The 3,486-nt window shown below is 43.4% G+C and overlaps 1 non-coding gene across 1 annotated transcript; it reads left to right on the top strand.

Moving 5' to 3' along the window:
• Positions 1-348: 348 nt before the first annotated feature.
• Positions 349-511, top strand: LOC138565547 (U1 spliceosomal RNA). The gene has a single exon (XR_011301390.1). It is a non-coding gene; the product is annotated as a U1 spliceosomal RNA (small nuclear RNA).
• The last annotated feature ends 2,975 nt before the right edge of the window (positions 512-3,486 follow it).

Below are 3,486 nucleotides of genomic sequence, written 5' to 3'. Positions count from 1 at the left end.
CAGCTCCGCTCAGGAGGTTGATGGGCCCTTGTGGGGCTGACAGGCCAGTGGGCAGACTGCAACAGGCCTGCTTGCGCCATCCTGCTATCTGACTGGGCCTGCTGGCTGGCAGCCAGGCCCAAATGTATACAAATCTCACGCTGAGCAGGGCCTGATGGGAGAAAGGAACTGTGCTACAATCTGCTTTTCTGCTGTGCTCTGCCTGCTGGAGCTTCCCCCCACATGCAGGACAGGCAGCTCTGCAGATTCTCAGAGCTTCCGGGGGGGCTGGGTCAGGGCCTGCCTTCTCACCCTCGCTTAGCGGGGCTTCCAGAACGGGCCCAACCCCTGCCCTCTTGCTTGCAACTCATACTTAGCTGGCAGGGGAGAATCTGTGATCACAAGGGCAGCTCTCCCAGGTTGAGGCTCACCCATTGCACGTCGGATTTGCTGACCCCGCTATGTCCCCAAATGCGGGATACTCAACTTCATTATTTCTGGTAGTGGGGGACTGTGTTCGCACTCTCCTCTGATTTATTGGTGAAAGAAAAAAAGGTAAAGTGTGCAATAGGCCTGCTAGGTTGCATACTTTAAGAATGTGCTCACATTGCGTTTCTTCAATTAAGTTCACCTTTGGGTGATCGCTTTTCCACATTTTATCTGTTGAATTGAATTATGCTTCTTTCATTACCACAGAAGTAATGTGTTTTACAGGGATGAGCTGCCATATGTATTGGGCCGACTGCACAAGCTTAGGCTGCATAAATCATGCTTTGTACAGGACAATGCTGGTCTAAATTGGGAACAGCCAGCATAGACATGTTGCTACAAAGCCATATTTTGGGTAAAACCAGCATGACAATGTGTTACATTAGTGACAGTGCTGTCTTTCACTGTGGACACATTGATCATTAAAACGTGTTGTGTTGTAAAATGTTCTTTTCTGCTGTTGGTGACATGGAATGTTCAGGTTCCCCTTTAGAACTGATTGTAAACTTATAGCTTTTCGGTCACCCTTTCTGCTGTAAAATGCACCATTTCAACCCCATATTTGAAAAAAAAAATTCTTGGAGGGGGAACCCCCTCAAATCTTCCCTAGATCCTTGTAGCTCCCTCGCTACGCTTGGTCGCCCCCACTATTTCAGAAAAATATTAACATATAGACACTGAAAGAAATTACAAGCAAACTAACCTTTGATCACTGCCCCTAACACCACAAGCAATCTTTGAGACTGCATGGCTATCACTGCCTGTGATGCTATTGTATCAAAGGTCACACAATATTGGTTTTTAATATACTGCTTTGGGCAATATTGTTGACTTTTGGCTCGCCAGCCCACTTTGTGACAAAAAGTTAATGCACCGACCCCACATTCAAAAAGGTTGGACAAGTCTGCTCTATGGAGTTTCAGAAAATAACTCTAAACCGTATCTTCTGAAACATTGCATGAAAAAAACTGAAAATTTTCCACAGTAATATTTCGAGGTAGCCACTTCTGCATGCAAAATTGTACATTAACTGGTTCATAGCATAACAAATGTTTATTTTGATAACGTTTTGAACAGCTTTTAACATGGGGGTTTCCCATAGGAAATACAAATATTTATTTGCCTCAAATATCTCAAAATTGGTAACTTCGATTTTCACAATTTTTTGCATGGGCCTGGATACACTGGGGAAAAAATGTAAAATCAATTTGGCCAATTTTGCAATATTAAAGATTTAATATTCATCTATGTATTACGTACGCGCAGAATCAATGCTCATCTTTCATACGAACTGTATGCGTAGGTTATGAGTTTTACACTTGTAAATTACACAATTACCATCTCCTAAAAACTCACATCAAAGGCAAGTCACAGCTGATTTTGATGTTAATTTTAAGGTGATACAATAAATGTACACTTTTCACACGAACTGTACCAACAGGAGTATGAGTTTCACAGTTCGTATATTATGCATTTTACCTCTGAAAGTACATCAAAGTTAGGGCTAATTTTGATGTTAGTTTTCAGGGGACGTAATGAATGTACATTTATCATACAAATTGTGCCAAAGGTTGTATGAGTTTTACAGTTTGTAGATTACACAATTTACATCTTTTAAAAACACATGACACTCAGGGCTTACTTTGATGTAAGTTTTCAGGAGCTGTAAATTGCATACAAGTACGAACTGTAGAAGTCAGATACATTGCAGTTTATACAATTCCCAGTTTACATCTTAAAACTCACATCAGAGTTGGTGCTGATTTTGATGTTAGTTTTCAAAGGAAATAAATGTAAATTCTGAATACAAACTGTACCAAGGGGCTTATGATTTTCACAGTTTGTAGATTACGCAATTTACATCTTTTGAAAACTGACAGGATAGTCAGGGCTTACTTTGATGTACGTTTTCAGGAGCTATAAATTACACACAAGTACGAATTTGGGAAGTCAAATTTGCACATGCACTTACGACACGTGCACATATCACATCTGCACCCATAAAACATGCACCAAAACATGTGGATTTACAACACATGCTCCAATCACACACACTCTTACCATGCACACTTGTTACACATTTTTACGACACACTCTTATGGCACACACTTCTACAACACGTGCTCTTGCGACACTTGCAGCTACTATATGTGCTCCTACTATACACACATGTACTCCTACAACATGCACTTCTATAACACACTCTTACAAAACATACTCCTACCACACAGGTGCCTACAACATGCGTTGCTATGACTCACACTCTTATGACCCACTTCGATGACACATGCTCTTAAAACATGTTGTGACTAATCTGTGGCTGTCGTCACTTCTCCCCAAGAGGGAGTCCCTTCCCATGAGGCCAGGGAGGTGTGGCTGCTACCCAACAGTCCTCCTAGGGGTGGTGGACAGCAGGAGGATCTCATGGGGAGAGACTTCCCCTCTGCGGATAGGTACAGACATCTGTGGAGAACGCAGTGTAATCATCTCACACCATCACCACTCACAACCCCACATGCTGTACAACCCAAAACACAATATCTAATTTCCCAATGTATTTGTGTAGGGCCATCAATCTAACACCTACCAGGATGAGAAAGAGTCCAGACTACCCAAGAGACACTGATGTAATAAGGACGGAAGCGAGGAGGCACTGCAGAACTATGAAGAATGCTACTGGGGACCAGCCCATGCATTCTAGTTGTCCACGAAAGCCCATTGAAGAAACCAAGATAAAAAGCAACAATGGACTAAGCACATTGTCAAGCCATCCCGGGAGGAGCCAAGGAGCCAACTGCGGTCCAGCATGGGATGAAGTGAATGCTGAAAACCGGGACACCGCCGGAAGGAGGCAGGCGTCTCTAACTGGTCTGATGCTGAAGGACCAACCCAGAAGCTGGCGGAGCAGAGGCCAGCATGGATTCATGCACGTTGAGCACAGATGTGTTAGGGACCAGAGGCTGCAGAGTCGCAGCCATACACCAGAAGGCGAGGGAAGCTATGGAAAGAGAGAAATCA

Source organism: Ambystoma mexicanum, chromosome 1q (genome assembly GCF_040938575.1).
Source record: "Ambystoma mexicanum isolate Mex_15411 chromosome 1q, UKY_AmexF1_1, whole genome shotgun sequence".
Classification (NCBI taxonomy): domain Eukaryota; kingdom Metazoa; phylum Chordata; class Amphibia; order Caudata; family Ambystomatidae; genus Ambystoma; species Ambystoma mexicanum.
The sequence above is the reverse complement of the archived record's forward strand: the minus strand, read 5'-3'. Positions and strand labels throughout refer to the sequence as shown.